Source organism: Papaver somniferum, chromosome 8 (genome assembly GCF_003573695.1).
Source record: "Papaver somniferum cultivar HN1 chromosome 8, ASM357369v1, whole genome shotgun sequence".
In the NCBI taxonomy this organism is placed as follows: domain Eukaryota; kingdom Viridiplantae; phylum Streptophyta; class Magnoliopsida; order Ranunculales; family Papaveraceae; genus Papaver; species Papaver somniferum.
In genome coordinates, this window is record NC_039365.1 from 50493132 (window position 1) to 50505285 (window position 12154).

The 12154-nt window shown below is 41.5% G+C and overlaps 1 long non-coding RNA gene across 1 annotated transcript in view; it reads right to left on the reverse strand.

Annotated features, from left to right (window-relative positions):
- Window positions 1-11650: 11650 nt before the first annotated feature.
- LOC113306965 overlaps window positions 11651-12154 on the reverse strand; it is a 5338-nt gene continuing 4834 nt past the window's right edge. Inside the window, exon 7 of the long non-coding RNA XR_003338948.1 lies at window positions 11651-11953. This is a non-coding gene — a long non-coding RNA (uncharacterized LOC113306965). The remainder of the gene's footprint in view (window positions 11954-12154) is intronic.

The following is a 12154-nucleotide window of genomic DNA, read 5'->3' on the forward strand; positions in this document are numbered from 1 at the left end:
CACTGCTTAATAACCTCCACTTCCTACGAGATCAGGGTGTGCTCGAACATGACTTGTGTAAATATGATTTCAACCTATTTCAAAAAATACAAGTGTGATCAACACAAGTATTCAGAAAACACCAAGAACTGATAACTTACATTCTGCAAGCCAGTTCTACATTCTGATGCAAGTCATAAAACATCCACACCTTCATAATTCAACATTCTGATCTCAAACACCTTCTTCGCTTCCCTGCCTAAGATCAACCCTTCTCCTTCATATTGTGACCGAATTGAATCTGGAACGACCATTTCTTGGTTTAGGCCAGATTCTTACAGATTGATCTCTCGAGTCTAAAAGTACTCATGTTCATTACATTTGTTTAGGGTTTGAATTCGTTTCTCATCAACACACCCAAATTTACCAAAAACAGCAGAATCAGTTTTTACATCAAAACAACTGGAGACCACAGTGGGAGATGAATCTCTCGGTTGCAATGTCAAGCTTTCGCAAAGATGGTTGGTCTTAGAGCTAATACAACTACATCAAATCCCGACCAGAACCCCTCAAATGGCAATGTTCCTCACGTTCCTTCGAGCGATTCTGGTTACAATGAACTTTCATATTTTACTACCCCCTTTGTCTCTGTTGATTAAATCGATGGAGAAATCTCAACTCTGGATGAACTAGCGCGGAGACAAGAAATTTTGTCAAGAAATATGGACCGTCTGAAGGGAGAAATTGACAACCTGTTCACCTTCCTGATACACGTGACAAGAATTTTAGGAGCAGAAGTGGTGGGACGTCCAAATCTCTCGATGGATGATCGTTCTTAAATCAACAGTTTCACTACCAATTAGAAGACGGTGGACCAGGAAGCGGCTTCTCTAGTAGAAGGTTTATGCGAACTTCTAGACCTATCGAAGGATCAACGAACATAGATATTTGCTGCAATCATCCAGATAGCTCTAGATACGCGTTTGGCTCCTTCGCATCCAAAAGCCTCAAAAACATCAGGGATGTGCGTGAACAATGTTACGTTTACTGAAGACGACATGATGGCAGAAGAGGGTCATAACAGAGCCCTACATGTTACTGCGCGCATCAAAGATTCAGAATTCAAAAGGGCTCTCATCGATACAGGAGCATCTTCGAATGTTGTTACTCTTAAAACTCTCAGGACAGCCAAGGTTCGACCAAACAAAGTTGTGCGGCAGCCTACCATGATGACAGATTTTGAAGGAAACCAAACCATCACGTACGGGTACGTTAATCTTAATCTATCATTATGACATGTCCAATCGAAAGTAAAATTCGAAGTAATAAAGAGGGAGTCGGACTACCACATGATACTGGGAAGGCCATGGCTTTATGATAATAAGATCATCCCCTCAACGTATCAACAATGCCTGAAAACTGTGCTGAATGAATAAGTCATTCGCATTGATGCGTCATGTCTCCTTATGCACCAATTTGTAACGTGGAACTGTTCGAGCCAAAGAAAAATCCACGAGATTCATCAAACAAGGTTTACTGCACTCCACTCCCCACGTGGGAGTCGATTGAGGAGGAAGACCGGCTTGCATCGCTGAACAAAGAGACCAAGTCTTACGGCGCGCCTCTGCTGACAGGACACACTAATCCTTCTTCATCAAGCAAAGTCTTAGCTCGTCCTCATACCAAGAGGGAACAGACTTTTGTGGCGAGTCGTGACCAGAAATGGAAAAATGTATACTGGCGCCGCTATTAGCAATTAATAGGAGAGACTGTTGCCCAGTCTCTCCGCCCAATGGAATGCACAATAACTACAAGCTGCAAGAAGAAGTGCCAAATGCTCCACGACAGTTGCAGGATGGCACCAACTCCACAATTGATGAAATCGAAATCGTCAACATCGGGGATGAAGACTCTCCAAGGCCTATCTCCATCAGTTCGTTTCTATGTGCAGACGAACGCACAAAACTTGTGAATTTTCTTAAGGAGTATCAAGACATATTCGCATGGACATATGAGGAAATGCCCGGTCTAGACGAAAAACTGGTCACTCATCATCTACGTATAATACCTGGATCCAAGCCAGTCAAACAATCTCCAAGGAAGTTCAGACACGATGTGGAGGAACAAATCAAGATTGAGATTCAGAAGCTACTAGCCGCAGGTTTCATCAAGCCCATTAACCATCTTACCTGGTTAGCCAACGTGGTTCCCGTAAAGAAGAAGAGCGGTCAAATTATGTGCTGCGTTGATTTCAGAGATCTGAACAAATGCTTCCCTAAAGACGATATTCCCCTTCCCAACATCGACATGCTAGTAGACGCTACCTGCGGACGTGGCATGTTCTCCTTCATGGATGGACACAACGGCTACAACCAGATAAATATGTATGAGCATGACGTAAGAAAGCTTTTCGAACCCCTCCCGGAAACTTTTATTATACTGTGATGCCCTTTGGTTTGAAAAATGCTGCTGCTACCTATCGACGCGCCATGACCGCGATTTTCCATGAAATGATGCACAAGCAAGTTGAAGATCATGTAGATGACATAGTAGTCAAATCAAAAACTCGAGCATCCCACACAGACGTGTAGCTTCAAGTGTTCGAAAGGTGTCGTGAATACAAACTGAAGATGAACCTTTTGAAATGTGCTTTTGGGGTCTAATCTGGCAAATTTCTGGGATTTCAAGTAACTGCTGAAGGAATCAAGGTAGATCCGGCCAAGACTCAAGCCATTCACACGATGCCTCCTCCGAAAACTATGAAAGAACTCTAGAGCTTCATGGGAAAGGTAAACTACATTCAGCGTTTTATACCTGGATTAACCTAGATTATCGCTTCGTTCACCCCCTTGTTGAAAAAGGGAGGAAGCTTTGTTTGGGAACGTAGCAGCAAGAAGCCTTTCGGAATATTCAACAAATATTGTCATCACCGGCCATTATGAAATCTCCCATACAAGGGAGACCGTTATGTCTCTACACATCTTCCATCGATGCTGCTGTTGGATCCCTCCTTGCCGGGGAAGATGATGAAGGGATTGAAAACCCTATATACTATTTCAGTCGTACTTTAAGAGATGCCGAACTCAGGTATTCTAAGGCAGAAAAAGCGTGTCTATCCCTAATTCACGCCATTCATAAATTCATATACTATTTGTTGTCAAACAAAGTAGTGCTAATACCTAAAGCTGATCCTCTCAACTTCTTGCTCTCAAAACCGTCCTTGATAGGTAGGATGGCCAAATGGTTACTCCAAATTTGGAAGCTCGATATAACATGCACTCCCCCGCGGGCTATTAAAGGACAAGCAGTGGCAGATCTACTAGCAGCATTCCCAGGAGAAGGTACTACTGCACTGCATGAAGATCTTCCTGGAGATTTTCCAGAAATATCTTTTGTCAAAGAGGAAGCTGGCTACTGTATTTCGACGGATACGCTACCCCTAGCAGTAATAACGGAGGAGCAGGTGTAGTTCTAGTGTCTCCAACTGGTGAAGTCTTTTCACATTCTTTCAAGCTGGACTTTAAATGCACCAAAAATTCAGCAGAATACGAAGCTCTCCACATAGGATTGTTGCTAGACAAACAAGCAGGAGCCACACATCTAGAAGTAAGAGGCGACTCTAAACTACTGGTCAACCAGATGAATGGAGTATACTCGCTCAAAGAGGTAAGACTGGCCCCCCATAGATATGAGCCGCAAAAGTTATTGAACTACTTTGCTGATGCAACTATAACTCATATCGGCCGCAACAACAACAAACACGCCGATTGCTTAGCTACATTAGCCTCAAAACTGCAATTCGAAGGTCTGGAAGAAACATTGACAGTGAGGAAGCGGACCGTGGCGTCAACGTGGCTTTTACAATTCAAAGATATTGAAGCTAGTGATTGGAGAACTCCGATTATTCAAGAGTTTATATTTCGCTTTCCCAGGGAAAGGTTAGTCTCAAAACCCTACAAAACTTCTTCATGCTCCACGAAGTGTTATACCATCGAAACCCAGATGGATCCCTGTCAAGATGTCTCGGAGAAGAAGAAGCACGACTACAACTTAATCGTATTCACGGCGAGATATGTGGACAAACGTTAGTGGTGACTCTTTACCGACGTCTTCAACGCCTTGGCTACTACTGGCCGGATATGGAGACCCAATCTCGATTACTCCAAAGTTCTTTCTCCAGTTGTCAAGCACCACCACATCAATTAGAGGTCTTTAACATTGGCTAAGCTGAGGGCTGGCGAGAACCATACATCAACTATCTTCGTGACGATGTGCTACCTGCCAACAAGAAGGATGCAGCCAAGATGAATCAAATAGCCAAAAGATTCGTATTCCACGAAGGAATCCTATACCACAAAATTTTTGGAGGCAATCTGCTACGATGTTTGGAAAAATCAGAAATCCCGACTATGTTAAAACAGACGCATGAAGGCCAACACCAAGGAAAGAAGAATTTGTCCTCCAAGTACACAAAAAATATTACTGGACAACTATGGAGGATGATGCATTAGCGTTCGTTCAGAAATGCCATGAATGTTAGACCCAAGGGAATCTCATCCACGTGCCTTGCACCCCGCTTCATTCAGTAAGTAGTCCATGGCCTTTCTACAGCCGGGGACTTGATATTGTTGGGAAAATCAATCCACCATCATCAAAACAGCATGAGTATATCATAAACGCGACGGAATACTTTACCAAATGGGTTGAAGCTATTCCTCTTCGGGGAATCACTGGAGCGACAATTGCAGCATTTATTAAGGAATACATCATTTGTCGGTTTGGTGATCCTAAACACATCATTACTGATGACGGTACTCCCTTTTGTAACAAGCAAGTACAAGAATTGCTCGAGGAATACGAAATTAAGCAAGTCTTCTTTACTCTTTATTACCCTCAAGGGAATGGGCATGCCGAAAGCACCAACAAAACTCTGATTTGAATTCTCAGTCGAACAGTGCACGATAATCCCAGGATGTGGCACAAACAACTGCCAGTGGTGTTGTGGGCATATCGGGCGGCGCCTAGAAGCTCTACTGCCGTTTATCCTTATTCGCTGGTCTATGGCGCATACGCAATTCTCCCAACAGAGATTAAAATCCCATCAGCTAGGATTGCAGCAGCAAGTGGATTTTAATGGAATGAGGCTGAAGCATCGAATTCTAGAATTGCAGAGTTAGATACTCTGGACTCCAGGAGAGTTAAAGCGGAAGAACACGCTCAAGCGTACAGAAATAGGATCTCAAGAGCATACGATAAAGCTGTAAAACCACGAGTTTTTAAAATGGGAGATCTGGTGTTAAAGATTTCTAAGCACATTCAGCAAGACATGTCCGCATCAAAGTTTTCTCCATAATGGGAAGGTCCCTACATAATCACCAAGGCTTATAACAGTGGTTGCTACAAGATTGTCAAATAGGATGGATGCAAATTGGAAGCGGTCATCAATGGAAAGTGGCTCAAGGCATACCACGCCTGACCATTATTCTATCCTTGTTGTCTCACGACACGGCAATCAGGCATTTTTCGTTCTTCTTGTTTCTGAGTTATCAAGTTTTTCATTAGTTAAAGCCTATTAATGTAAACTTCATTCGCTTACTGAAACCCAATGCAATCCCTTTTCCAAAATAGTGTTCAAAACCTAAAACAAAAGGAGAACGATCAAACGTTCTCATGCCTACTTATTCAAAACAATAAACATAAGTATGGCTCATAAAAGGCCATCCAACAAGTTCTAGTTCCTTGAAAGCATTATTTTCAGTCTATCCTGATACCTTTCAGTCCTACTCTTCAAGTTTTGGATCGCCTGTTCCGCCTTCTCATATTTCGCAGAGAAGGCCTTTTCCTCTTCCAAGATAGCTTTCGCAGCAGGAACGACATTGGCGATGATACCAGCTCGATCAACTTGATAATATAAATGCGCTGCCGCAACCAGCTCACGTTGAACCCCATGGATTCACAGGTAGATACCATGTTCTTCCACTTTTCAACAGTTGATTTAGCAACATCACGGATGGATGTACTTTCCATCTCCGCAACCATGGGCAGAAGGCAGTTCACTATAGTGACCAAAGCTGACGAACAATTTCGCACTACATTCCTGGTAGCGATGTGGCCATACTTCTTCCATATTTTCGGGTACAAGGGCACAAACTCCTTCCGTACCAGGAATTCACCAACAGTACGGTAACTAGAAGATAAACACTTCATGTGAATAACAAAACTGCATTGGGGTACTCGTAAGAGAAGATACCAAAGTCAGCGTCTTCCAGGTCTATACTAGTATGCTTATTTGAACTTGAAGAAATGGGAGTGGTCAGATCATCATCGTCAACCACTGTTACACATGTTCCAACCGGGTACCTCTACACTAATTTTTTTTAATTATTATTACTTACGGGCCATGGCAAACGAATACCTGTTCACCAGTAAAAACGTATACCGGTATGATCTTCTTGACTTGGAGGATCCGGACAGGGGAATTGTCACGAGGCTCAGGGATTCGTCCACTCTAAAAAAAAATGATGGTTAGTCGTCAAAATCAAAGGAAGAATTATCACTTCAAAATCAGGAGGTGTTTAAAGTCATACTCTGGATACAAGCCGCCTGCGTTTGATAGAAAGATCTGACTGAGCCGAAGAAGATGACCCACTTCTATCTGACATGATGAAAAGGATAGGGATTCATCAAGAGAGTTTTATTCCAAATCGAGAAGGATGGTCTAATTTCGCATGCATATGTATATACGCTGCAGAAACCCTAAGAAGAGGCGGACGCTGAACAATCTCAACAGGACTTATCCGATAGACAAGGATTCAATGCCAACCAAGTCGTGCTTCATGTTTAAACCCTAGTTAAAGCCGGGAGAAGACTGATAGACTCGAAATCCTAACAAAACATGCTCGCTAGTGTCGCTGGACCATAATCATCATACCCCGAGAGATACAATCGTGGTCTGGCGTCCTGAGTTACCGTTTCGAGACAGCTTCCACTTCCCTGGTAACGTTTATTCACTTTGACTTGATCATTTGTCTCTTGATTGTCACCATCTAGTTCTTACCCCGCAACAATGTCACTGTTACGTGCTAAGCAGGGGACTTAATGTTGATAGTGTTTTTTTAGTTCAAGGCTAAAAGTTTAAAACCCTGTATTTAATGCGCCGTCATTCTGCAAAGGGACTGAGCCATTCAAAAAGTAATGAGTGTCTAGACCTCTTTACTTACATATGTATTGAGCAATTCAACATATTTATGAAATTTATCCAGAATGGTGCATGAAGAAACAATCCTACATATTTTGTAAATTTTAACCTACTGCATTATTCACTAATGCATTAACCTTCCTAGTATTTTCCTATGCAATGTTCCCAGACGAACTCTCAATATTGGCATGACATGACGATTAATGTTCACTCGCAGCGGAGTAGCATGAATCTCCCGAAGTGTCATTATTGAGACCCGCATGAAAACACTCACGTAGGCTACACCACTCTCTGATAAAGAGATCGGCGCGTTGACACACTTTTTAGTTAAAAGTTAGTACGATCGACATATCTAAATTCCTTAAGGAAAATATAGATTGTCCATGCCAGTCTTAAAAAACAATCACAGCTACGCGATTTGGCCACGCAATTCAACAAACCTAGCCTACTCCTAGCGGAACTAGGCGATCATCACGATGACCACCGGCAGGCCCACTAACATCCCAGCCGGTCGGAATCCATTTATTTTACCCGCAACACCCTCAAACGTTAGCCAGAACATGGGTGACCGCGTTGTTGAAAAAGAGCTCAAACGATCCAAGACCGACCATAACGGTCTCAAATTAATCACATCCGTACAACTTAGCTATCCTAGTTGGACGGTCTAGATATTCCCTCGAATGATAAAAAGGGTACTGGCGTGTTCACCGGCGACCAATCGACTTGCCCACGGAAAACCGGGAGCGCGTTAAATCGCTTACCCAAATTAGGGTGGACACGCTTCTTTGGAAACCCTAAGTTGCGTTGCGGAAACACGCTACTGACGCAAATCGATCGTAACCATCCATCTTCGCCGGCTAAATCGAGTGGCTTAAATTGAATTTCAGGCGGCCCCGAAGATATCAACATGCTTACTGGCAACCCACCTTTGCACATGGCTGATCGGCCTACTCAAACTAGCGCCCAGCGCTTTCAATCGATCAGCCAAAATAGGGTTGGCCACACGCCTTCTAACCCTAATTTAAATCAAAGACAGTAAGAAACTGCCGCAAATCATCTCGTACATCCAACTTCGCTAGCCTAGTCGGATGGTTTAGATTTATTTTCTGGAGGCCAACAGGGTAACGTTGTGATCATCGGCCACCCCTCCTACACAGGGAGCGATCAACCAAGTGATAGTTCACCCATAGGGTTCCCAAACGATCGCCCAAAGGTGGCCGGTCATGCTACTTTTTTAAGACGTTCAATTCGTGACTAATTTGAACGAGCTATAAAACAACGGTACATCGATTATTTTTAGCTGCTTGATGCTTTATATACATCGATTATAAACGATGTTTTATAAATATTGATTTCACAAGTAATTTTATTATTTGACCTAAAAAGCACTATGTGCTGCTTTTAGCGGTGAGTCTCACGACTTGACCCATTTACCCGAGACATCAAACATGTCACAAACAGGGGGATGCTCACTGGGGTATTGGTCTGGCGGTTTACATCATGCGGCGTGCAACGCGCAAATTACGAGAAAGTGTCAGGAAAGGATGGACGGTTAACAACAATGAGAGTAGTCGGTGAAAGTGTGACCAGTTTTCCTCGTAATGGAAACGTGGTGATCACCACTTTTTACACAACCCCACTTCTCCACTGCTTAATCACCTCCACTTCCTACGAGGTCAGGGTGTGCTCGAACATGACTTGTCTAAATAGGATTTCAACCTATTTCAAAAAACACAAGTGTGATCAACACAAGTATTCAGAAAACACCAAGAACTGATAGCTTACATTATGCAAGCCAGTTCTACATTCTGATGCAAGTCATAAAACAACCACACCTTCATAATTCAATATTCTGATCTCAAACACCTTCTTCGCTTCCCTCCCTAAGATCAACCCTTTTCCTTCACTTTGTGACCGAATTGAATTTGGAATTACCATTTCTTGGTTTTAGACAGAGTCTTACAGATTGATCCCTCAAATCTAAAAGTACTCATGTGCAGTACATTTGTTTAGGGTTTGAATTCGTTTCTCATCAACATAGCCAAATTTACCAAAAATAGCAGAATCAGTTTTTACACCAAAACAATCTCGTTGGAGATGCTCTTAGAAGTTCACCAACAAGATAGCTTCCCATCCAGCCGATCATTTTTTTTTCTTAAAGTTACTTCAAAAATAAAAATGGAAATGATTTTAGTCAATCATTAAATGACACATACAGAAAGAAAAATTATAAAACTTATGAGTTGGAAATGTTTGTTTTCTATCCTTGTATTTAGAACTTGTAACCTTGTATAGAAATTATACTTTGGATTTTTCTAGGGGATACCACATACGAAACACCCAAATTTACCATTCAAAAAAGTCTCACGAACCGGATCAGAGCAAAGATTACCTATTTTTAATAATAACAAGTTGAGAGCACGTACATTGCACGTCGACAAATGTTAGTCTTTGACATCCACCTTCCATTTTATCAGAATTATGTCACTCTGCAATAAAATGCAATATCACAGTCATATGAGATAATTTAGTTAATTGTAGAGATATAGTGCAGGTAAGTCGACAAAATCCCTTGCAGAATATAAAACCCCTTCATAACCAAATGACCTATGACACATGTATGCAGCTTGTGTTATTCTCATTTTAAAAATTATAAATCATGCAATAAGAGTTACTAAGAGCTATTGCACAAACATAGACACTTAGCTTTACAAAACATAATATTCTTAGCTTTACAGAAGCTAATTAGTTGTTATACTACCTGGTTTATAGGAAGATATGGATCAATATATGTACATATGTAACATCTTACATAGCTTAATCACACAGCTTACTGAAATGTGAACATTTGAAATTTATAGACTCCGACAAAGTCTGTGTATATTAAAAAACACCACCAAGCATTCTATTGTTGATACACCAACTTGCATAGAAACATGACCATCCACCAAGCATTCTATTGTTGATACACCAACTTGCATAGAAACACAACCATCGACCACACACTAGTACACACAGACCCTTTTGCCATGCCAAATTGGCATGTCCATAGGGGTTTTGACACGTCAATTTGGTTTGGACTTGGCGTGGCTTTAGCTTGCGTGGTTTTAGGTAAAACGGCGTGGTTTTAGGTAGTTTATAGCCACGCCTGTCTTGCGTGTCTATTTCTGCATGAAATAGACACGCCAGAGCCATATAGGCGTTGCTATATAGTGTCCCAAAAACTTAAGTACTGGTACTCTGTAGACACACGATTTATTGTTTTGACATGGCTATTTGGTTCACTATAGACACGCAAATTTCTTTTGGCGTGGCTATTTGATTCACTATAGACACACAAATTGTTTTTTGACGTGGCTATTTGGTTCACTTTAGACACAGAAATTGCTTTTTAGCGTAGCCATTGATTATCCGATAGACACGCCATATAGGTTTAATGTGGTTATATGTTATGTTTTAGCCACGCCAATTTCACTTACCTTCATCCACGTGGCTGTATTAGGACCGTTGAATACCATCCACATGTAACGTTATGAGCCGTTCATTGGATATCCTATAGACACGCCCCATATAGCGTGGCTATATGTGATATTTAGCGACGCCAATTTACAATTACCTTGATCCACGTGGCCGTATTAGGAATCATTGGATCTCATTTAAGATGATGCAATATTGACCGTTAAATTATATGCATCCTTCACCGTCCACATGTAACGTTGTGAGCTGTTCATTGGATATCTTATAGACACGCCCCATAGAGCGTGGCTATATGTGATATTTAGCCACGCCAATTTCGAATTACCTTGATCCACGTGGCCGTATTAGGAATCGTTGGATCTCATTTAAGATGATGCAATATTGACCGCTAAATTATATGCATCCTTCAACGTCCACATGTAACGCTGTGAGCCGTTCATTGAAGAATCTATACACACGCGATATAGCGTGGCTAAATGTGATATTTTGCCACGCCAATTTACAATTACCTTCATCCACGTGGCTGTGTTAGGAACCATTGGATCTCGTTTAAGATGATGCAATATTGACCGTTCAGATGTAACGTTGACCGTCCACATGTGACGTTGGGAGCCGTTCATCAGAGAACCTATAGACACGCCGTATAGCGTGGCTTTATGTGATATTTAGCCACGCCAATTTATATCTGCTTAATGTGTCTTTATGTTATGTTTAGCCACGCCAATTAATCTCGAAGCGTGTGTATTACGCGTGTGATACCTCTAAGCCGTTCAGATATGATGCATCTAAACCATCCCCTGGCACTATCCATATTCTCTTATACTTTATAAATTGTGGTTAAATCTGAAATTCATATATGCCAAAAATTCATATTATTATTAATAACACAGTAAAAAATGTTGAGCTTTGGTCTAACAGTTTGCAAAAGAAAATATCAAAGAGCATTTGCCCAAAAATCATCAGTTTTTCTTCAACTTTTTTGATGGTGGTGTCTCTTCAAGCAATTGATCAGGTTGTGGCATTCTCGACGCGGCAAACCGACATCCTCTGTTACCCATCTGGAAGTTGGTATGCCTGATCTACATTTTGTACATACAACTTTCTCTGCGCCTTTTTAATCTTCTTTGGAAGCTTGTCAGAGGCTGCATGACTCCCCGAATGTGGATTGACTGCTAGGTGCTCCTCATTCAGTTTATCTTCTGCAAGGATGCTTGTTGTTCTTAGGTCAGTGTCCAATTTCTTCTCAGAATCTAAAATTGGTTCAGGTTGCTTATGAGGTTTTCCATGCTGTGGAGTTTCCTGCAACAAGAAATTAAATATATTATATATATATATATATATATATACTAGTGAATGACCCGTGCCGTACAGGCACAGACTATTTCACACTGTCCTAAGCTGGGGCATTAAACAATATATAAGAGTTTGATTTCTTCATTATGTTTTTTTTTTGGTACATTAAAAGAGTCTGTAAGAGTTTCGTTATGTTTAGGCCAAAAA